Here is a 24952-nt window from a genome sequence, read left to right as displayed (position 1 = left end):
ATATATTCTTGAGTACAGGCCTGGACAACAAATAAGTCTTCACAAATCCATTATCTGGTTTATCTGACTTTCTACTGATTAGAGTTCTTTAAGGATAGTAGGTTTTCTTTATCTAGGAATCTACCTCAGCTTAAACCCTATAATCCTTAAATCCTATAATCCTAAAAGCCAATGAGTTATCTAAATCTAGCCTACTTCTTGGATTAAATTGGTTACCTTAGCTATCCATTAATATAATTTCTAATTATATTTCTAATTAATTTCTAAACTAGGGTGGAGCAAGCAGAGATGACCTTTAGTTGTAGATTCAAATGTTTTGATCACTTTAAAATAATAACTGTTATCTTCCATGTTAGAATCAATACTGATCATTGGTTCCAAGGTAGAAGGAACAGTAAGGGCTAGGCAATGGGAGTTAAGTGACCTACCCAGGGTCACTGAGCTAAGAAGTGTCTGAATACAGATTTGAACCAAGGACCTATCATCTCTAGGTATAGCTCTCAATCCACTGAGCTAATTCACTGGTCCTTTGCATTCTTTTTAAAGAGTGTTACAGAATTACAGCATATCAGAAATAAGATCTCAAAGACCCTTTATTCCAACCCACATCTGAGAAATAATCCCTTTTGTACTATCCAACAAATAATTTGTCAAGTCTTTGTTTGACAACTTCCAATATGAGCAAACTCATTTATTCCAGAGATAACTTGTTTCATTTTTTAATAGTTCTAGCTATTAGTAAATATACTTTTACATCAAGCCTCTATTTGCTTTTATTTTTTTTTGAAACTAACTATTATTTCTGCCTCTGGGACAAAACAGATCAAGTATACTGTCTTTTTCAGAGGAAAGTCTATAAAATATTTTAAGTTAGCTATCATATCATGACATCTTTCCAAATTAAAAACCCCTAATTCCCTCAACTTAATATCAGTATGACAAAGATTCAAAATCTTTAACCATCCTGGTTATCTCTCCCATATGGTCTCCAGTTTATCAATAATCTTTCTAAAATATGGTTCATATGGACCGTACTACACTAGTTACAGTCTCCCTCAGAGCAGAGTAGAGGGGAAAAAAATCATGTTACCATTTCATTCCCAAAAGGAATGTATTCCATAATGTGTCCCACTAGTGGCCTGAATTTCTCAATAAAATCTATGTTATAATATTTCAGCTCTTTATTAGATATCAGGAGATGGGTCTCAATTTTATCCTGAGTCCTTTGGAATTGTCTTGGATCATTGTATTACTGAGAATGGCTAAGTCATTCACAGTTAATCATTATACAATATTGCTGTTACTATGTATAATGTTCTGATTATGTTCACTTCAAGCATCACTTCTTTACATCTTAAAATACTTAACTCTAATTTATTCAGTAGTCTTGAGATCTATAATCTAGTGAAATCCTGAACTCATGATTTTTCTTTTTTTTTTTAATTGTACAGATGGGATCATTATTTTCTGCTTCCCACAGAACATTTCAAGGAATTTGTAAAGTTTCAGCTTTACTATCCTTTTCAACACAAAATACCTTCTTGAACAAAAATAATTTCACCCTGCATGATACATTTGGCACCAGATACAAATTAACTAGGATCATATTTGTGAGGATTTGGTGCCATATGTTACTTTGTATTTTTCCTAATAAGGAGATCAAACTTTAATATATTAGCCTGCTCCTTAAACAAAAAAAGGTACAATTGCTTTATTTACTTTAAAGAGGTAATAGATTATAACTTGAATATGAGCAACCTATAACAATGCAAGACTTTGCTGGTAATTAAAAGATGATTTCATTTCATAAAGGAAGGCTGGAGCTCAATTGTTAGATACTTACAAATGCCTGAGTAGCAAAAATGAGCCTCACATTACATCACAGTCCATGTAATTGAACTGAAAAATACTTCAAGTGTCTTTTTAATCCTTGATTTCTCTGGCCTGACTGACTTAAAGGCCAAGGTTTTATAAACTGCTATGTGTAAGAGTTGATAAAATTAAAGCCTTCCAATTCTTTAGGGAGAGAGGTTTTGCTTCCCTTAAGGGAAATTGACAGTGACATGAAGTGGACAATATTAGAATGTGCATTTTCCTAACATTAATAACATCTCTTTCCTTCTAGGGAAGAAGTATACTATGTATCATTCTTTTCTAACTAATTACCAAATTGTCCTACAAGCATTTTCTTTCATGTGACATTCCATTTCCTGTCTCCATGGCATTTAACAAGCTGTCTCCCATAGCTATCTTTCTAAAGTAATTTCATATTGTTATCCCATCACATTCTCATCATTCTGGTCCCAAAAGCCTGTTTCCCATGTTCAGTAGATGACATATTGCTTCACTTCTTTTTTTTCTCTATTTAATTTTTTTACAATTAAATTTTAGAACAATTGAATTTTGAATTTCAAATTCTTTTCATCCCTCTCTCCTTCCCCTTCCTCCTCTTTGGGGATGGCAAGCAATTTAATATAGATAATATACACATGCAGTCACACAAAATAATACACACATTAGTCACATTGAAAAAGAAAACATAGACACTCTCCAAAAGTGAATAATAAAAACAAAGTGGGGAAAAAAAGGTATTCATGGATCTGTATTCAGACTCCATCAATTCTTTCTCTGGAGGTGAATAGCGTTTTTCATGATAAGTCATTCAGAAGTATCTTGGATCATTTTATTGCTGAGAATAGTTGTCATTCACAGTTGATTATCCTACAATATTGTTGTTACTATGTTCAGTGTTCTGGTTCTGTGCACTTTCAGTTTTCCCTCTTTACACAGACTACTACTACCTATGCATGGAATATTACTTTGACTATGAAGATAGATTCCTTTTTCATAATAACTACTTCATAGAAAACTTAGATCCCTTGAGATGTCACTAACTACTTTAGACTTCGTCAGCTCTCTCTATATTTAAATGTCTTCTTCATTATTTTTGGTTTATGTTGATAGAGTTTATATTTATTTTGCATATTTGACATTGAAATATTTGTGTATATGCCATATACTTCCCTCTCAAAAAAATGAAAAATTCTTGAAAGTCATGATTATTTTTATCATATTTCTACTCCCCTCATCTGATTATTAACTTGAATTGAGAATTAGAAATATTAAAATCATAAGCCAATTAACAATATAAAATATACCTTCTTTCTAGTATTTTGAGATTTGTAATTTTCAAACTCCACAAAAAATCTCTGTTAATTAAATCATAATTTCTTTACATTTTATAGCAAACTTTCAGTCAGATTTGCTAGTCCAAACTCTATCAATTATTGATGGTTAGATATTAGCATCAGCATCATATACCATAATTTGTTCAGTCATTCCCCAATCAAGGGATACCCCTCATTTTCCAATTTTTTTCCACCACAAAAAGTACAGCTATAAATATTTTTGTACAAACTTTTTTTATCTCTTTGGGGTACAAACCCAGGAGTGGCATAGGTAAATCAAAGGGCAGGCAATCTTTTAAAGCCCTTTGGGCATAATTCCAAATTACCTTCCAGAATGGTTGGATCATTTCACAACTTTCAGCAATGCATTATTTTGCCACATCCCATCCAACATTTTTTATTTTGATTTACTGTCATATTGGCCAATCTACAAGATATGAGGTGGCACCTCAGAAATGTTTTTATTTGCATTTCTCCAATCAGGAGGGATTTAAAACACATGTTGATTTCTTCATCTGAAAATTGACTATTCATATTCCTTGACCATTTGCCAATTGGGAAATGGCTTGATTTCTTGTAAATTTACTTAGTTTAGTTCCTGATATATTTGGGAAATTAGACCTTTGTCAGAGAATTTTGTTGTAATTTTCCCCCAGTTTGATGCTTCCCTTCTAATTTTGGTTGCATTGGTTTTGTTGTACAAAAACTTTAATAATTTAATATAATCAAAATTATTCATTTAATATCTTGCAATGTTCTCTTGATCTTGCTTGGTCTTAAATTTCTTTTTTTCCTATAGATCTGACAGGTATGCTATTCTATGTTCACCTAATTTATTTATAATTTCACACTATATTTAAGTCATTTTCTCATTTTGAATTTAGCTTGGTTAAGAGTGAGAGATATTGATCTAAACCTAATTTTTCCCATACTATTTTCCAATTTTCCCAGTAGGTTTTGTCAAATGTGGGTAATTTTCCCAAACACTAGCTTGCAAAGGTCATTTATCCCAATTCTATTCCATTGATCCACCCTTCTATTTCTTAGCCAGTACTATATTGTTTTGATAATCACTGTTTTATAGTACAATTTAAGATCTGGTACTTCTAGGCCACCATCATTCACATTTATTTTCCATTAGTTCCCCTGATATCCTTGATCTTTTGTTCTTCCAGATGAACTTTGTTATAATCTGTTTTTTTTTTTTTTGGTAGTTTGATAGGTATGGCACTGAATAAGCAAATTAGTTTAGGGAGGTTGTAATTTTTATTATATTAGCTCATCCTACCCATGAGCAATTAATGCTTTTCTGATTGTTTTGATATAGTTTTATTTGTGTGAAAAATAGTTTGTAGCTGTGTTCATACAATTCCTGAGTTTGTTTTGGCAGATAAATTCCCAAATATTTTATATTGTCCAGAGTGATTTTAAATGGACTTTCTCTTTCCAACTAATGCTGCTGAGTTCTGTTGGAAATGTATAGAATATTCTGATGATTTAATTGGGTTTATTTTGTATCTTGTAACTTTGCTAAAGTTATTATTTTCACTACCTTTTTAATTGATTTTCTAGAATTCTCTAGGTATACCATCATATCATTTGTAAAGAGTGCTAGTTTAGTTTCCTCATTGCCTACTATAATCCCTTCAATTTCTTTTTCTCCTCTAATTGCTACCACTAGCATTTCTAGTACAAATATTAAATAATGGTGTTGATAATATGTATCCTTGCTTCTTCACTCTTGATGTTATTGGGAAGACTCCTAACTTATCCCCATTGCAGAATATATTTGCTGATGGTTTTAAATAAATACTACTTATTATTTTTTAGGAAAGGCCCTTCTATTCCTATACTTTCTGGTGTTTTCAACAGGAATGAGCATTGTATTTTGTCAAAGATTTTTTTTTGCATATATTGAGATAATCATATGATTTCTGTTGGTTTGCTTGTTGATATGGTCAATTATATGGATAATTTTCCTAATATTAAACCATCCTTGCATTCCTGGTATAAATTCCACCTGGTCATAGTGAATAATCCTTGTGATAAGTTGCTGTAATCTCTTTGCTAATATTCTATTTAAGGTTTTTGCATTTTTGTTCATTAAGGAGATTGGTCTATACTTTTCTTTCTTTGTTTTTAGTCTTCCTGACTTTGGAATCAGTACCATATTTGTGTCATAAAAAGAATTTGGTAAGACTGCTTCTTTGTTTATTTTGACAAATCGTTTGCATAGTATTGGGATTAGTTGTTCTTTAAATGTTTGATAGAATTCACTTATGGATCCATTAGGCCCTGGGGATTTTTTCTTAGGGAGTTCTTTGATGGCTTGTTTAATTTCTTTTTCTGAGATGGGATTATTTAAGTATCCTATTTTCTCTTTTGTTAATGTAGGCAATCTATATTTTTGAAAATATTTCCCCATTTCACCTAGATGGTCATATTTATGCAATGCTATATTTTAAAATTAATAATCACTATCAATTTACATGGTTCTTTTTGATTTACAAAGAACTTTATCTATATTATCATTTACATATATTATTTCATTTGTCCTTCAAAAATTCTTTGAAGTGAATAATGTTATTCCCATTTTCTAGAAGAGGATGCTGGCACTCAGTTGAAGGTAAAGATTTATCCAGTCATACTCATCATGGTCAAGACAAAATTTGAATCAAATACATTACTATCTATTAATCATCATTGTTTCTACTAAATTATAGCATTTTTAAGTATTCTCTCTAAATACTAAATTTATTGTTAAAGTGCATTCATATTCTGAGTCCTAAACTTCCTACATAAAGGCATATTATTTACTATAAAAACTTTTTTAGTTTTCAAAGATTTCAAAGTGCCATATCTCTTGCCTTTGTTGTAAAACTTATTTTTGGATTGTTCAACAATGAAATTATTACTTTTCTGAAAGTTTTCTTTAAGTACTAAAGGGGAAAAATCTTTGTTAGAAAAAGACTATTTGTTTACATATAACCAAATGGTCATATATATATATCTGTCCTGTAAACACTTTGGAAAAAAAAAACTTGTGAAATGAAAATGATTCTTTTGATCTTTAATATGAATTCCAAACTTCAATTCCTTCTTTCAAAGTAAAACCTATTTGTGAAACGTGACTTTGTTTTTTCATGAAATCTGTAATTTTATATAAATAATCAAAATTTAAAACTAAACAGAGAAACTAAAGCACTGAGTTCTATATACAATTCTCATAGTAAAAAGTTTTATGACCTTAGTTAACTCACTTATCTATTCAAGCCTCCATTTTCTTATCCACAGAATTGAGAAGTTGAACTAGATACACTATTAATGTAACTTAAAGCTATATGAAATCGAAGTAATTTCTTGGACAGTTTCTTCTACATGATAGTATTTAATAAATGTTAATCATTAAAAATACACACATTAAATAGAACTTGAACATATTTGTTCACAGATAAAGAAAATGATGATGTTCAATTAGGGAAAGAGAAAATTTAATGGAGACATGCTAAGTGTCATTCGTCAAAGGGCTATCAGATAGAATAAAGGCTAGAACTTTTCCATTTAGTTCCAGAAGCCAAACTCAGAAGCATTGGACAGAACTATGGGAGGAAAATGAAGAGAGGAAAATTTTGACTTGGTATAAGGAAAAACTAACATTTAGAACTGTCCAGAATTGTAATGGGCTACTTTAGGTCAGGGTCATTCAGTCCTAGGAGGGGTTGGGAGGAGAAGGAAACAAGTACTGAATATGTGGGAGGCTCTGTGCTAAATATTATCTTGCTTAATCCTCACAAAAGCACTGCAAGGCAGATGCTGTTATCCTAATTTTATACTTGAGGAAATTGAGGTAGACAGAAGTCAAGTGACTTGTAATGGATCATATAGCTAGTAAGTATCTGTGGTCACATTTGAACTCAAGTCTTCCTGACTCCATACCCAGTACTCGATTTACTGAATCACCTAGCAAATGATAACTTGTTAGGAATGCAGGAGAGGAAATTCATGTTCAATTACAAGCTGCATAAGATGAGCTTCAAGATCTACAGCAGATGAGTTTCAATAATGAGTTTAGGCAAGAAGAAAGAGAAATGGACACAGAAAATATTCATTTTCAAAGAAGTTACCATCAAATGGCAGGAATGCTGATGTCAACTGGACAGGATTCTTCCTGGGTTGTACAAAATGGAAAAATTCCAGAATTCAGTAGAATTTTATGTTAATCTTCTTATTACCAGGGTCCATCTCCATGAAGATATTGTTACTGTCATTCACCAGAACTTTCTGATTTTTTCATGGGAAAGATATGTGTATTAATCATAATACTGTTTCTCTCAGCAACTCAAATCTTGATGAAAGGGAAATTTGGAATATTTCACCATATATTTCTGTTTATGAGTATGGTTTTGTCATACCACCATTCTAAGAGGTAATTTTCAGAAGAATTTCAAAACCATTAAAATATATTTTAATAGTACCTGTTTTGATCAATTAATAGACACTTACCAGGCACTCAATATATGCCAGACACTATGGGTCAAAAAACTAAAGTGAAACAGTAATATTCCTTAAAGAGTTTTTATTCTAACAGTAGAGATAATTTGAACTAAAGTATATACAAAAAATACAAAACAAATTCAAGGTAACAAAAAAGGGAAGGGGATAGGCTAGATGTTAATGACCAGGGCTGGTCTTATGCATAAAATGGCTCATGAGCTGAATTTAGGAGTCCAAAGTAGGGAGGGAGAATATTCTAGGCCTAGGGGGATTAGGAGAAAAGCAGTGGTGTTCAGTGTACAGGATTGGAGAGAAGACATGATGAATTGCATATGAGGGATATTAAAAAGGTCAGTTTGATTGAAATATACAATATACAGAAGGGAATAATGTTTGACAAAGATGGATAGACAGGGTAGAACTCCATTTTAAAGGTTAAAATGAAAATAGAATTGTATTTGATCTTAAGGTTATAAGGAGCCATAGTAGATTACTAATAGCAAACTAGTGATTCAGTAAAAATCACTTTAGTCTCTGGAGGATGGGTTGGAATGCAGAGAAAATTGAGGCAGGAAACTAATCAATCTGTTGCAGCCCTCCATGTGAGAGGTAAGGAGGGTTTGAACTAACATATTGACTGTGGGGACATGGGGGTATACACGAAAGAAACAATAAGATCTGGCAAAAAAAAAATAAATGAGTGAACAAAAAAGAGAAGTAAATGATAAAAGAAGTTGTGAACCTAGATGTCTAGTCTTGGATATAAATACAAAAATAGAAGTCACTTAAGGAACTTTGAGAATTTAGACTTGTTCCTCTCTTTCCCCCTTTCACAATAATATTTGGAATCATAACAGACAGGTAGAAACTTAAAAGTTGTAGAATACCTCTGTTAAGATAGTTTTTATTAATTTCTACCATTTATATTTAAGAGGAAAAGGAGTAATAATTTTTTTCAGTAGGAGACCCCTTGCTGTACTGGTGGGCAGTTAGGGACCCCCTGATGTGATGCGTATCAGTTAGTGACAGTTAGAAGGGTGTGGCTGAGGGGAGTTAGTCAGTTGGAGACAGTTGAAAAGCATATTTGTCTCTGGTGCTCCTGGGGAGAGGGTGTGTTGTTGACACTCTCTCTCTGATTGGATACAGAGAAATAGAATAAGTTCTTAGTAGCTTTATTGATCATTAACAACTTGGATAGGCAAGTAGATAGATAGTGGTTATCTTATCAGATAGAGAGAACAGTGGGAGTAGGCAAGGACTTTGGTCTAGCAGAAGATACTGCCCTCTGAGGCAAATAGATATAGGATTTTCTAGAAGAATTTAGTAAGGATTGGGATCTTGGGTAGTTATTGTAATGTCTGATTCTGGCGATTCCATGGAGAACACACACACACACACACACACACACACACACACACACACACACACACATGGTAATGCAATCCACAAAAAGGTACTTTTATTAACCAAATTATAGCTTGGGCCTCAGCACCAAAAGTGTTGGTCCTGAGTCTGGGATTTGCAGGTTTTTTTATACACTTTTAGGGTAGAGGTAGTACAGAGGAATTCCTGAGGTTGGGGGGAGTGAACAGGAATTCCTGGGGCTGGGGTCTTTATCACCTCCTGGCATATGTCAGGATGGGGAAGGACAAGAATTCCTGGAGTCATGGTCTTTATGGCTCCTTTTAACATATTGTCTGGCCTGTCAGGTCAGTGAACCCTGAGATACTATATCCTTGTGAAACCTGGGACAACATATCCTTGTGAAACATAAATAAGGATATGTCATTCTTAGTTCTTGGGATATGGGGCCCATTAGGGATTAACCTGGAGGGCAAGTTCCTATAATATTAATATGTTTCTTCATTATAATCTATTATAAGATTACTTTCACTTTCCTCCTTCCTATTTCCTCTCTGTATTTCCTAATAATAAACTAAGTGGTTTGCATTTAATAAACTGCACACTGGCTTTTGATCAAATTCCTGTCCCCCCTATATTTAACCCTTCACACATCCATAGAAGCTCAGGGTTGACTACTTAGAGTATATTCATTTCTATATCTCTATCTCTATCTATCTATCTATCTATCTATCTATCTATCTATCTATTTCTATCTATATCTATATCTATATCATGTATATGTTCTTGTCATCCCCATCAAAATGTAAGCTCCTTGTCAGTAGGGACTGATTCACTCTTTGTATTTGTGTCCTCAGTGCCTGGCACAGAGAAGATATTTACTAAATGCATGGTGATTGATTGATTGGCTCATTGATACATAAAAATTATTAAAAAATCCTTAAAGCAATATCCTCCTAATGCTAGAGCTGTCCAGGCCCTCATTAGATGCTGAAATACATTATACCCACTCGTGACCTATACAATTCTTTAACTATTCTAGAAAGTGATCTCCAAGAATGTCATAAAAGCAGTGATAGATATTTCTAGTTCAGAAATCCAAGGTTACAGAGATAAATTGTAAGTGCATGCCAAATATATACATATATATAATATATATTTATTTATAAGTAGATAGATAGATATATCCTCTCCACTAGAGATCTAATACAGGTGTGTCTAATATGTGAAAGAGCCCTCTCTTTCAGATATAAAACTATATTTTCATTAAATGTTTAGGCAAAAAAAGTCTATCTTTTCTGCAATTTCTTTTTTCTTCATTATGGTATTCATAGAGTTCCTTTATAGCATGTATGAGATTATTGATTTAGTGTCCATTAGTGTGTCCCTAGTATCTTCACATAATTGAGAGAATTCTAACAAAGGACAATGTGTTTGCCAAATAAGAAACTCAGATTCAGTATGAATCAATATGCATAGTTTTTTATATAACTTCAAGAGCCCTTGTTTATGATTCACAATAAATTCAATCAGGAGGGGTTCTGAAGAGATTTCCATTTCAATTATGCATGCCTCATTATCATACTTTTAGTGAAGCAGAAAGTGCATTACAAGGTGAGAGCTAACAGGATAAGAGAGAAGTGCAAATCTGAAAAAAATGTTCTTGATGTACTTTAAGCCCTGAAAGAGTTATAAAATATATCAGGCTGCCAATAGTCTACCTCTTTACTTCTGGGAATGTCTGTATTCAGTCATTTTCAAAGAATCATTTTGAAAGCTTGCCTTAAGTCTCCCAAGAAGGTCCATGAAGGAATATTATAATATGAAACCCCTAATTAAGCATCCTTTGGCGGTCATGGAGGACTCCAAAGAAAGAATATAAGATAGGAAAACTTTCCTCTGGCCAGAATAAAGAATATACTGGGAAAAAAATAGATGAAATTGTGGAAAGATGGCAGCTTGCTAGGAATACCCCACATTCCTGGCAAACACTTCATTGGGACTTAGAGATGTATCATTCTGCTAGACTATCAAAAGAATTACATTTAGATTTCCCCTACCCAATTCAGAAAATCATAGAGGGATTCAGAAAATCTCTACATTCAGTCAGAGATCCTGGGAAACCAGGACATGTCCAGAGTGCAATGAAGAGGGAAATGATACCTTGAACTTTCTAATAGTCCCAGTATTACCACTTCTCCATAGAGTTATACTCAAATCTAAACAAGCTGAAACCTTGCTTCCTTTAGGCTTTGGCTACAGGAGAGAAAGAGCACTTCTTGCTCAAGTCTGGCAGTTATAATACAGTACTCCTAGAAACAGAGCCTGAGGCAGGCCAGTTCCTAAAGGACCTCATTCCAGTTCAGACCTAGTAGAGGAAGCAGCCTCAAAGGACACTATTAGCCATTCTCAAGCTGCAGGAGAAAGGCCCTAAGCAAAAATCTACCCAGAGTTCTTCTGGAACCCTGTAGTGGTAATCTAGTACAGGAATAAATCCTGAGCTCATGAAGAGGAAGGACCTAGGCAGAGAGGAATGAGAAGTTCTCAAGAGCCATGTGAGAAGAGAAAACCCTCAAACAATGTCCCTTAGAAGGAAGAGCATCAAGTGTTCCTAGAAGGTAAGAACCAGTCTGACCCACTGCTCATAGGACTGACCATGCCTGACTACTCAGTTACAAAGATGATGTAAGCATTGCTTCCCTCTTTTGCAAACACTGGAAAATTAAACCAACATGACTACATATTTTAGGTGGAGAGATATCCAAGTGTTCTATTTTCTCTTTCCTACCAAGTGAATAGCAAGGAAAAAAAAAACCTTCACTACAAGTTCTGCAGAAGACACATAATGAAATAATATATCTAGAATGGAAAAAGCAATCAAACAAAACTTGCCAGGAAAATTAACAACTTATAATGGGTGAGAGAATAAAGAACAGATTCACTCTCCAAGTGTAGAACACTAGAATGGAGAATCAAGAAAGATTCTGAAATTACTGTTCTTGATATTTTCAAGAATAGACATGGTGACATATTGGATAGAGCAATGAGCAGTCAGGTACATGGGAATTTAACTCCTGCTTCAAAATTTTCTAGCCATATAACCATGGACTAAAATGTGTTGGCTTCCATTTCCTCATCTTTAGAATGGAGATAATGATGAAGCAGTGTGGCAATTTTAAACATTATGTGTGTTAATGGCTTAACAATTAAGTAAGTAGATCTCCTAAGGTAATTTCTTCAGCTATGATTTTTTAATATGCAGGACTTGGAATCAGAAGGATTTGAGTTGATTAGGAAATAATTAGAAGAATGGGGATATTACAAACATTAGAAAGCACTATAAACAACAAAATATATGTTATTATTTTAAAATTGTATTTAATTAATTAATAAAATTTCTCCATGGTTGCATGATTCATGTTCTTTCCCTCCCCTCCTTCCACCCACCTCCTATAGCCAACCCTCAATTCCACTGGATTTTACATGTGTCACTTATCAAGACCTATTTCCATATTATTAATAATTGCATCAGGGTGATTTTTTTAGAGTCTACATCCCCAATATACATCCCCATCAACCCTTCTGATTCAGCAATTGTTTTTCTTCTCTGTTTCTATTCCCACAGTTATTTCTCTGGATGTGGATAGCATACCTTTTCATATGTCCCTCAGAATTTTCCTGGATCATTGCATTGCTTCTAGTAGAGAAATCCACTACATTCGTTTGTGCCACAGTATATCCATCTCCATGTGTAAGGTTCTCCTGGTTCTGCTCCTTTCATTCTGCACCAATTCCTGAAGGTCGTTCCAGTTCACATGGAATACCTATAAGTTATTATTTTCGAGGGGGAGGGTTTATCCCTGAGTCATATATCTTTGTACTACTTTATAAAACTGAGCAAAGACCAACATTAGCAAAAATAATTAGCAACAGTAAGATATATAATTAAGCAACCTTGAATTCTTTAAACAATTAAAAAATAATATTTTAAGCAGTATCATGTCATGAAGCATAGAAGAAAAATAAAGGGAAAACCAACTCAAAGCCCATCAAGGGAATCAACTAAGTGAAGTAACCCAAGGATGTTCAAAGATGAAAATGGAAGAATGGAAATGCAAAGACTATACAGGATTCAGAAAATATATTAGTATAACTAACACTTCTTCTTCAAAGGCCATTGAACTGTGTCATTTGGTCCCTAACATCATAGTCTCACATGTTCTTATGAAGATTGCATAAATAGTACTGAAGAAAATCAGGACAGTAAAAGTAGTTGATTCAGAAATTAGGGAAATTAAGGGATGAGTAGACAAAAATTCTGAAGGAGGGGGAAATATTAAAAGCATGGGAAAAACTTGAATAATAATAATAATATCTGGAAAAGGTGACCAAAAGATCATTGATAACTATTGACTCTCTCTGTACTTTCGTATTCATACAAAAAGTTTATAAGAGGCCATCCTAAGTGAAAGTATCAGTAAAGAACAAATAGGCTATTATAATAATGGATGATGCATAATCTATATAGCTGATAACAAATTCAAATTTCACAGTTATCTAAAAATGTAAAGAATATAAGATCCCATTTTATTTAATTTCATTGATTATGGAAGATTATTTAGTAGGACAAAATTTTGTCTCAGCTTTTACAAAAAAAGAATCATCACCCTTAGAGCCATTAAAATCATTCAAGATTCCTGGGAAGTTACAAAAATAGAAATAACTGTTTAAAGACACTTTACAAGGCCCCTTTTAAATGAAAATAAACATCATACAAAATATAAAACAGGGAGATTTAATTTCTCCAAAACTATTCATTCTTGTGATAAACAATAGCCAGCAAGTATAGAATCCAGGGCAAAGTGGAATTCCCTATGAATGGCAAGGTTCTCCAGATATTTCTGTTTGCAGAGGACATTTTGCTTAGTGAATTAAGCTCAACAGTATTACAGAGTCTCCTAGAAAAGATCATAAATCACTTAAATAAGTTTGTCATAGCCATCCACGAAGACCAAGTAAATGAAAACTATCTATAGATCAGATTATGACATGCATTAAGGTAGATGATTTCTAGAACTTCTGCATCAATCTTACCCATAGGCAATGAGTGAGGTCCAGGGTCAAAGAACCAGAGATCAAGGGGATAGGCTATCTTTAGCATATTGCAAAATTCCTCAGGGAATCCCTTGCTTTTGTGGAAAGGAAACTAGAACAAGTTCTGGACTTTCTGCCAATGTGTTGGAACAGGAAACAATGGGAATATTAGAGAGAGAAGAAATTGTCAAGAATGACAGTTGGTGGGGGAAGGGGCAACTGGGAGTGGCAGTGGGTCTTATGACTGGCACTTCCTTCCTGGCATGGGATTGGGAGGAGCTTTGGCTTCCCAGTCCGGATAGGAGTGCCTTGATTTCTTCAACCTGAAAATACAGGCCCAACTAGCTCTGAAAGTCAGAACTTTTCTTGTTGCTTGCTGTCTACTGCTAAGATTTTCAAATTAAGAAAACTAGCATAGATATAGCATAGACAGGAATAAGAGAAATCCTCCACCAGCCTGTGAGGCCTGGGCTCAGCTCAAAAGCTGAGAAAGACTCCAACCTTATTTAGGGACATCCCTCTTCCCTTTTCCCTGATACCTCTTCAATCTGAACTGGTTATTAAAATTTATCTTATTTGAATATCACAGTCAGATAGGTGGACTATCTTTCCTGGAGCATAGAGGGAGCTGAACCTCAGTTCAGCCATCCAATTACAAATGTTCCTTATCAGACCCCTGCTGGGTGACCAAATTCTGGGGAAAGGCCTGTCCTTCAGGAGGGTCCATGTTTACCTGCTCTGGGGCAACTTTAGTAGCAATCCACCCAGAAAACTTCCCCGCCGGCTATCATAAGTGGTTCATTTCTTGGACACCCCTTTTGGTTAAAAAAATAGCCTCTCAGCAGGGGGCATCTCTCTCCTTTTCATCACCAGCATCCATATTCCCTCCCTCCCTTTAACTCCTCCTTACCCTTGCTACAAACCTTCTGTATCCCATGTTTTTTTTAAATTTCTCCATCTTTCCCAATAAATATTATACTTCCCATGAACATAAAGACTAATCTTTTTAATACTAACATTCCACTTATATTTCTACATTGCAGAAAGACATAGAATACTACAAACTGAAAATGAATGTAACTGAGGAAAATGGAGAAGAGCATTAGAGGGTAAGAGCTCATTGTCCTACATAATTTAGTGATGCAATAGAATGATAGACTTGAAGTAAAGAAAATTTGAGGTCAAATCCTACCTTAGTTACAAACTAGCTATGTGATAACACAAAAGTGACAAACTATCTGTTTTGGTTTCTTCCTCTAGTATACTCAATGAGGGACTCTAAAGAAGAAAAAAAGGAGTAAAAATATGTTGTCATCTATTAGCTTGTTAACATTAATAACTATTGTTTCCAAGCAATTTATAAAAATGTTAAGTCCAGACTTCCAGTCAAGATGGCAGCTTAGAGAAAGTTAAAGTTCAGAGCTCCAGAAACCCTTCCTTACCGATCTCAAACTGAATGCTCCTATGGCACCGAAATTCAAAACAAACAACAGAATAGACCCCGGGAACACTCCTCCTGGACCTGTATCAAAAGGTACAGCCCCCCAAAAGTCAGAACCCGAGATCACTTGGATCTAAGGGGTAGGCAAAAGGAAGGTCCCAGAACCCATCTCCCCCAACCCAGAGCGCTGAATCCGAGGCAGCAGCTGGAACCTCAGGGCAGGCAAAAGGGCCTCGGGAGCGGGCTATTCTGAAGGCCTCACCCTGTAAAAAACCCGAGCCAGTTGAGGGAGCACCCAGACAGCAGGGAAACAGAGAGAGATGGGGGGAGCCTGTAGCCCCCTGACCAGATCTATCCATCTGAGTCTCACAGAAGGTCCCTGTCTCAGGGCATACTCAGTCTGAGGTTAATCCTATCACCAGCCCTTGGAGCTCAGGCAAGCCACGGCCCCTCCCCCTCAGAGTGCAGGGTCCTCTTGCCAGAAAAAGGCATTGAATACATCTGAGAGTGTCAAGCAAGGCGCAGAGCATAGAAGAAATGCAACAGAGAAACATCGGGAGGGAACTGAGGAGGGTAGTAACACTGAAACACCAAAACACCAGCAATTCCGGGCTTCCTGGGGAAGACAAACAATTTGCCTGGGGCTAAAGCCACTGAACACCAGACAGATAACAGAAGAGCCAGCACCCCTCACTCAGATAGAGATGGCAAAAAGCACAGAAGCAAAAAAAGCCTCAAAACAACAAGAAAAACAAGAAGGGGGCAACTTTGGACACATTTTATGGAGCAAAAATACAAAATACAGAGCAGATAGAAGAGGAAACACAAGCAAATGCACCGAAACCTTCCAAAGGAAATGGATACTCTCCACAAACTTTTGAAGAATTTGAATAGAAAATGATCAAAAAGATGGAAGCCTTCTGGGAGGAAAAGTGGGAAATAATGCAAAAGAAATTCACGCATCTACAACACCAGTTTGACCAAAGTAAAAAGGAAAACCAGGCTTTAAAGGTCAGAATTAGGCAACTGGAAGACAACGAGGAGGTAAAAGAGCAACAATCAAAAAAGCAAAGCCAAAAGATCAAGAAATTAGAAGAAAACATAAAATATCTCACTGACAAAGTGACAGACTTGCAAAGTTGAGGAAGAAGAGATAATTTAAGAATAATTGGACTACCAGAAAATCCAGAAATAAACAGCAAACTCGACATCGTAATATAAGATATAATCAAAGAAAATTGCCCAGAGATTCTAGAACAAGGGGGCAATACAGCCACTGAAAGAGCTCACAGAACACCCTCTACACTAAATCCCCAAAAGACAACTCCCAGGAATGTAATTGTCAAATTCCAAAGCTTTCAAGCAAAAGAAAATCTCCTACAAGAAGCCAGAAAAAGACAATTTAGATATAAAGGAATGCCAATCAGGGTCACACAAGACCTTGCAAGTTCCACTCTGAATGACTGCAAGGCATGGAACATGATTTTCAGAAAGGCAAGAGAGCTGGGCCTTCAACCAAGAATCAGCTATCCATCAAAACTGACGATATACTTCCAAGGGAAAGTATGGGCATTCAACAAAATAGAAGACTTCCAAGTTTTTGCAAAGAAAAGATAGGAGCTCTGTAGAAAGTTCGATATGGAAAGACAAAGAGCATTGAATACCTGAAAAGGTAAATACGATGGAAAGGGAAAAGGAGAAAAATGTTATCTTTTCATTTATTCAAACTCTCTTCTATAAGGACTACATTTATATCAATCTATATATATTAATATATGGAAAATGTAATGTGTAATTGGTGGAAAAGATAAATCAAATAGAATAATCTTTCTCACCCAAAGATTCACACGGAAAGAGGAGGGGAAGAAAACTCCTATAAGAAGGAGAGGAAGAGAGTTTTTACTTAAACCTTACTCTCAGGGAAATCAATTCTGAGAGGGAAAAACATCCAGATCCATTGGGATCTTGAATTCTATCTTACCCAACAAGGGTAGGGAGAAGGGAAAACCAAGGCGGGGAGGTGGGGAGGAGAGGAGGAAAAACAAAAGGGGAGGGAAGGAGAGGAGGGAGGGGGAGGGAAAAAAGGGAGGGGCTAGAAAGGGAAATATATCAACGGAGGTGACAAGGGGGACTGATTTAAAGTAAATCACTGGATTAAAAGGTTAGAGCTAAATAAGAAAGTTTAGAATTAGGGAAAGATATCAAAATGCCAGAGAATTCACAAGTCACAATCATAACTTTGAACGTGAATGGGATGAACTCACCCATAAAATGTAGACAAATCACAGAATGGGTTAGAATCCAAAACTCTACCATATGTTGTCTTCAAAAAACACACATAAGGCAGGTAGACACCGACAAGGTCTGAATTAAAGGATGGAGTAAGACCTTCTGGTCCTCAACTGATAGAAAGAACGCAGGAGTTGCAATCATGATATCTGATAAAGCCAAAGCAAATACAGACCTGATCAAAAGGGATAGGGAAAGTATTTATATTTTGTTAAAAGGGACTTTAGATAATGAGGAAATATCACTAATCAACATGTATGCACCAAATAATATAGCACCCAAATTTCTAATGGAAAAACTAGGAGAATTGAAGGAAGAAATGGACAGTAAAACCATATTAGTGGGAGACTTAAACCAACCATTATCAAATTTAGATGAATTAAATCAAAAAATAAATAAGAAAGAGGTAAAAGAAGTGAATGAAATTTTAGAAAAATTAGAGTTAATAGACATATGGAGAAAAATAAATAGGGACAAAAAGGAATATACCTTCTCAGCACAACATGGCACATTCACAAAGATTGACTATACACTAGGTCACAGACACATGGCATACAAATGCAAAAAGCAGAAATAATAAATGCAGCCTTTTCAGACCACAAGGCAATAAAAAATAATGATTAGTAATGGTATGTGGAAAACCAAATCAAAAATTAATTGGAAATTAAACAATATGATACTCCAAAATGGTTTAGTTAGAGAAAGAAAATGACAATGGCGAGACATCCTTTCAAACCTTTTGGGATGCAGCCAAAGCAGTAATCAGAGGTAAAATCATATCCCTGAGTGCATATATTAACAAACTAGGGAGAGCAGAAATCAATCAATTGGAAATGCAAATAAAAAACTCAAGAGCGATCAAATTAAAAACCCCCAGAAGAAAACCAAACTAGAAATCCTAAAAATTAAGGGAGAAATTAATAAAATAGAAAGTGGTAAAACTATTGATTTAATAAATAAGACAAGAAGCTGGTACTTTGAAAAAACAAACAAATTAGACAAAGTACTGGTCAATCTAATTAAAAAAAGGAAAGGAGAAAAGCAAATTAACAGTATCAAAGATGAAAAGGGGGACATCACCTCCAATGAAGAGGAAATCAAGACAATCATTAAAAATTACTTTGCCCAATTATATGGCAATAAATACAGCAATCTAGGTGATATGGATGAATATATACAAAAATACATACTGCCTAGACTAACAGAAAAAGAATTCTTAAATAATCCCATATCAGAAAATGAAATCCAACCGGCCATCAGAGAACTCCCTAAGAAAAAATCCCCAGGGCCCGATGGATTCACCAGTGAATTCTATCAAACATTCAGAGAACAGTTAATCCCTATACTATACAAACTATTTGACATAATAAGCAAAGAGGGAATTCTACCAAACTCATTTTATGACACAAACATGGTACTGATTCTAAAACCAGGCAGATCAAAAACAGAGAAAGAAAATTATAGACCAATCTCCCTAATGAATATAGATGCAAAAATTTTAAATAAGATACTAGCAAAAAGACTCCAGCAAGTGATCAGAAGGGTCATCCACCATGATCAAGTAGGATTCATACCAGGGATGCAGGGCTGGTTCAATATTAGGAAAACCATCAACATAATCGACCATATCAACAAGCAAACCAACAAAAATCACATGATTACTTCAATAGACGCAGAAAAAGCCTTTGATAAAATACAACATCTATTCCTATTGAAAACACTAGAAAGCATAGGAATAGGAGGGTCATTCCTAAAAAATAATAAATAGTATATATCTAAAACCATCAGCCAATATCATCTGCAATGGGGATAAACTAAATGCATTCCCAAAAAGATCAGGAGTGAAACAAAGATGCACATTATCACCTCTACTATTTGACATTTTTCTAGAGACACTAGCAGTAGCAATTAGAGAAGAAAAAGAAATTGAAGGCATCAAAATAGGCAAGGAGGAGACCAAGCTATCGCTCTTTGCAGATGACATGATGGTCTACTTAAAGAATCCTAGAGATTCAACCAAAAAGCTAATTGAAATAATCAACAACTTTAGCAAAGTTGCAGAATACAAAATAAACCCGCATAAGTCATCAGCATTTCTATACATCTCCAAAATAGATCAGCAGCAAGAACTAGAAAGAGAAATCCCATTCAAAATCACCTTAGACAAAATAAAATACCTAGGAATCTATCTCCCAAGACAAACACAGGAACTATATGAACACAACTACAAAACACTCTCCACACAACTAAAACGAGACTTGAGCAATTGGAAAAACATTAACTGCTGATGGGTACGACGAGCCAATATAGTAAAAATGATCATCCTACCCAAACTTATTTATCTATTTAATGCCATACCCATAGAACTTCCAAAAAATGTCTTTACTGATTTAGAAAAAACCATAACAAAGTACATTTGGAATAAGAAAGGATCAAGGATATCCAGGGAAATAATGAAAAAAAAATATAAAGGAAGGGGGCCTTGCAGTCCCAGATCTCAAACTATATTACAAAGTAGCAGTCATCAAAACAATTTGGTGCTGGATAAGAGAAAGAAAGGAGGATCAGTGGAATAGACTTGGGGCGAGTGACCTCAGCAAGACAATATATGATAAACCCAAAGATCCCAGCTTTTGGGTCAAAAATCCACTATTCGAGAAAAACTGCTGGGAAAACTGGAAGACAGTATGGGAGAGATTAGGATTAGATCAAGACCTCACACCCTACACCAAGATAAATTCAAAATGGGTGACTGACATGAACATAAAGAAGGAAAGTATAAGTAATTTAGGTGAACACAGAATAGTATACATGTCAGATCTTTGGGAAGGGAAAGACTTTAAAATCAAGCAAGACATAGAAAGAGTCACAAAATGTAAAATAAATAATTTCGACTACATCAAATTAAAAAGCTTTTGTACAAACAAAACCAATATAACTAAAATCAGAAGGAAAGCAACAAATTGGGAAGCAATCTTCATAAAAACCTCTGACAAAGTTTAATTACTCAAATTTACAAAGAGCTAAATCAATTGTACAAAAAAATCTAGCCATTCTCCAATTGATAAATGGGCAAGGGACATGAACAGGCAGTTCTCAGCCAAAGAAATCAAAAGTATTAATAAGTACATGAAAAAAGTTTTCTACATCTCTTATAATCAGAGAGATGCAAATCAAAACAACTCCAAGGTATCACCTCACACCTAGCAGATTAGCTAAGATGACAGCTATGGAAAGTAATGAATGCTGGAGGGGATGTGGCAAAGTGGGGACACTAATTCATTGCTGGTGGAGTTGTGAACTGATCCAACTATTCTGGAGGGCAATTTGGAACTATGCCCAAAGGGCAATAAAAGACTGTCTGTCCTTTGATCCACCCATAGCACTGCTGGGTTTGTACCCCAAAGAAATAATAAGGAAAAAGGTTTGTACAAGAATATTTATAGCTGTGCTCTTTGTGGTGGCCAAAAATTGGAAAATGAGGGGATGCCCTTCAATTGGGGAATGACTGAACAAATTGTGGTACATGTTGGTGATGGAATACTATTGTGCTAAAAGGAATAATAAAGTGGAGGAATTCCACGGAGACTGGAACAACCTCCAGAAAGTGATGCAGAGCAAAAGGAGCAGAACCAGTAAAACATTGTACACAGAGACTGATACACTTTGGTACAATCGAAGGTCATGGACTCCTCCACTAGGGACAATGCAATGTCTCTGAACAATCTGCAGGGATCTAAAAAACACTATCCACAAGCAGAGGATAAACTGTGGGAGTAAAAACACCGATAAAAAGTAACTGCTTGACTACAGGGGCTGAGAGGAAATGACTGAGGAGCGACTCTAAAGGAACACTCTAGTGCAAATGCCAACAACATGGAAATGGGTTCGAACCAAGAACACATGTGAAACCCAGTGGAATTGTGACCCGGCTTTGGGAGAAATGGTGGGAGGGGGCCGGGGGGAGGAAAAGATAATGATCATTTTTTCCAATGAATAATGTTTGTAAATAACCAAATAAAATAATGTTTAATAAGTAAAAAAAATGTTAAATCCAGAGACTTAAAGAAAGTTCCCTGGCATATTCACTAGAGACTTAGTTCTAGTGTTATGGACATCCCTATAGGTACAGTCATTCAACTAACTCCAAATCTATTTTATTCTCTTCTACACCAGTTCCCTCCATCTTGTTCACACCCCAAACCTGACGTTTTATTAAGTGCATTGTGGATTATGTTTCTGTATTTCGTGAATATCATACAAAAAAGACCTTAGTAAGTCTTCAAATTTGAACTCAATAATTAGCTTTCTAGGAGCTAAGATTAACATAGAAGAATGCGTAAATCATTGAACTTTGTGTATGAAAATTATGTTAAGTGCATTGAGTAGAATAGGGGCCTGAAAGGTGAAGTTCATTATCAGTCATACTTTCCATAGGGTGAAAAAGTCAAGACTACACTGGCCTGTAGTTTTGGATCTATGTTTAAAATGACAAATTTTGATATTTTTAACTCATAAAAGAAAAAAAAATTTGAAATGCTAGTATTCATCTTGAAAAGATTAAATTAAATCTGTCTTTAAGGTAAGATAAAAAAGTCAGAGTTAAATTGGATGTAAGACTTTTTTTAAAGGTGAGCAAGGTGAACTAGATAAATTGCATTTTTATTTAATTAAAACAACATATTCTTCCTATTAAATTCAATTTAAGATTTAATAACTACAGACTTAATATGTCACTAATTTCACTGTCAAAATCCTCATCCTATTGTACTGCCAAGGACTGACAATAATTTAGAATTATTAATTGAGCTAATTATTGAGTTGAAATAATTTAGAATGTATCTCCATTTATTCAATGATTATATCCTTGAACATAAAGACATAAATCAAATGATACCTAGAATATATTTGGACAGGGGGAGAATTTGATTTTTGAATTGGCAAAATTTTGTAAACAGAATATCTATTTCCTAATTTATTTTCTGAATCTGGATTTTCATATAAATGGAAATTAAAATCATGTGAATCAACATACATACTGTCCAATCACAATTCTAAAGGATAAGATTTTATAGTGGAATTCTAATTGCTGTTTTCACTTCCTCAAAAACCTACATAACTATTAATGAAATGTTTTCTAAAAAAGGTATCAATCAGCTATGAACACCGATTTTTATAATTATGCCTAGAAGAAAAATGAGTGTTTTCCTACTTAAATTGTATTGATATATATTTCAAATTGATGGTAAAATAAAGCATAAATTTAATTATATGTATGTATATTCATCATTATGAAAGAAATTTTTAATAACCTAAAGTTAAGGAAAGCTAATGTTAACACAAAAATTTTTTAAAACCTCATGATGAAAGTAGGAATATAGCAGAAAGCCAATAAGAGATCCTTGGGTCACCTTATTAGAAAACATCCAAGTTGACACTGATCCATTAATGATTCTTCATGGGAACTGGTCCTGAATATATTTATTCCCATTATTGTCTAGAAATACAGTTCTATATTTTAAAAACTCAATCAATATGGCATCACAAAGAGCCAGATATGATTGAAAAATTACTAAGTAAGCAAAGTAGTATATTGGACAAAGGAAGTTATCATTCACTATCCCCTGCTTTGGTGAATTTTCATCCAGTGAAGGAATTCTTAAATCACACACACATACCTTTTGTCACAGACCTTTATGGAAGGCTGACAAAGTCTATGGGCATCTCAGAATATTTTTTACTCCATAAAATAAAACACATAACATTATGAAGGAAGCAAATTATTTGAAACAATCATATAATCATATAACAATCACATTATATATTCATAAATAGGTATATAAACCATACTCATATATGCATGTATGTATATTTAAATATATTTATTGCTTAGTCATTAAGTTGTGTTTGACTCTTCATGACTTCATGACCTCATTTGACAATTTCTTGATAATGAAGTTGTTTATCATTTCTTTCAGTAATTCATTTTATAAATATAGATAACTGAGGCAAACAGGGTCTAGTGACTAGGCTAGGGTTACTGAGTTACCATCTGAGACTGAATTTGAACTTGGGAAAATGAATCTCCCTTTGTCCAGGCTTGGCATCCTATCCACCATGCCACAAAGCAGTCCATATATATTTATATACATATATGTACTTATACACATATACATACATATGTGTAGGAAGGAAGGAAGAGAGAAAGAAATGAAGGAAGGAAGGAAGGAAGGAAGGAGAAAGGAATGGAGGAAGAAAGGAAGGAAGGAAGGAATAAAAAGAAAGGAAGGAAGGAAGGAAGGAAGGAAGGAAGGAAGGAAGGAAGGAAGGAAGAAAGAAAGAAAGAAAGAAAGAAAGAAAGAAAGAAAGAAAGAAAGAAAGAAAGAAAGAAAGAAAGAAAGAAAGAAAGAAAGAAAGAAAGAAAGAAAGAAAGAAAGAAAGAAAGAAAGAAAGAAAGAAAGAAAGAAAGAAAGAAAGAAAGAAAGAAAGAAAGAAAGAAAGAAAGAAAGGAAGCAAGGAAGCAAGGAAGCAAGGAAGCAAGGAAGCAAGGAAGTGTGAATTTTAAAATCTCCATCTTGTTTGGTCTAGCACCCAAATTTGTGCACACCCACACTACATGGGGATGTGCTAGTCAATGACAAATCAGAAATAACTAACTGCCCACCTGGGCTGTCCTAAGCCAAGCTTATGCCACCATTGGCACTTGTGAGGCACAGGAAGTGAGGTAGGGAACAGCCTCTGGAATTCGCTCACTTCCTGTAGACAGAGTGAGACGCCAGTTCGTGCTAGGAACTGGAGCAGAGAGGAGGCCTGCAGACAGCTTTCCTTAAGATTGGTCATGTGAGTCAAGGACTGATTCTCCCTTCTACCTTGGCCTTAGGGCCTAATGTCCCTCTGGCTCAGCCAGAAGGTTGAGTTAACTTTTTTCCCTTTCCTCCTCTCTCCTTCACTCCCAGTCCTTTTCCTTACTCCCATTGTGATTATACCACCATAAACTCCATTCTGACTTGAGTGTTTCATTTCAGGAATTTCATAAGTAAATTCCTTGGCGGCCATAAATTAATATTATAAAAATCTTTAAAGG

At 34.8% G+C, this 24952-nt stretch overlaps 1 protein-coding gene across 5 annotated transcripts in view; it reads right to left on the bottom strand.

Annotated features, from left to right (window-relative positions):
- Positions 1-24952, bottom strand: part of SNTG1 (syntrophin gamma 1) — a 1241132-nt gene that overhangs the window by 734501 nt on the left and 481679 nt on the right. The window contains exon 2 of one of the 5 annotated variants that reach the window (XM_056823898.1): positions 12697-12868. The exons of the other annotated variants lie outside the window; for them this stretch is intronic. The gene's annotated coding sequence lies outside the window, so the exon portion shown is untranslated. The remainder of the gene's footprint in view (positions 1-12696; positions 12869-24952) is intronic. 5 annotated transcript variants of the gene reach the window in all.

The sequence above is a fragment of the Monodelphis domestica genome, chromosome 3 (genome assembly GCF_027887165.1).
Source record: "Monodelphis domestica isolate mMonDom1 chromosome 3, mMonDom1.pri, whole genome shotgun sequence".
NCBI lineage: Eukaryota > Metazoa > Chordata > Mammalia > Didelphimorphia > Didelphidae > Monodelphis > Monodelphis domestica.
The sequence above is the reverse complement of the archived record's forward strand: the minus strand, read 5'-3'. Positions and strand labels throughout refer to the sequence as shown.